The following is a 278-nucleotide window of genomic DNA, read 5'->3' as shown; positions in this document are numbered from 1 at the left end:
TTGCCCGCGGCATTACTTTATATAAAGAAGGATATTAAACAAACACTGGGAGTAATCCAGTAAGCAAACCGGAAAAAAACAAATTCAGCTGATGGAGGTTTTCGATATCTGAATGATAAAAAAAACGTGTTCGATTCTGTATGTGTAATAAGAAATTATAAAATAGGGACGCGATTGATCATTGTCAACTCTAAAATATTATTTTGAAAAATGCGTCTATAGAAAAAACGCTTGCTTTTTTTATTAATATATTTGTCAAAAATGGAATTGTGTTCGGC

This window comes from Penaeus monodon, chromosome 19 (assembly GCF_015228065.2).
Source record: "Penaeus monodon isolate SGIC_2016 chromosome 19, NSTDA_Pmon_1, whole genome shotgun sequence".
NCBI classification, from domain to species: Eukaryota; Metazoa; Arthropoda; class Malacostraca; order Decapoda; family Penaeidae; genus Penaeus; species Penaeus monodon.
This window is presented reverse-complemented; position numbering follows the sequence as displayed.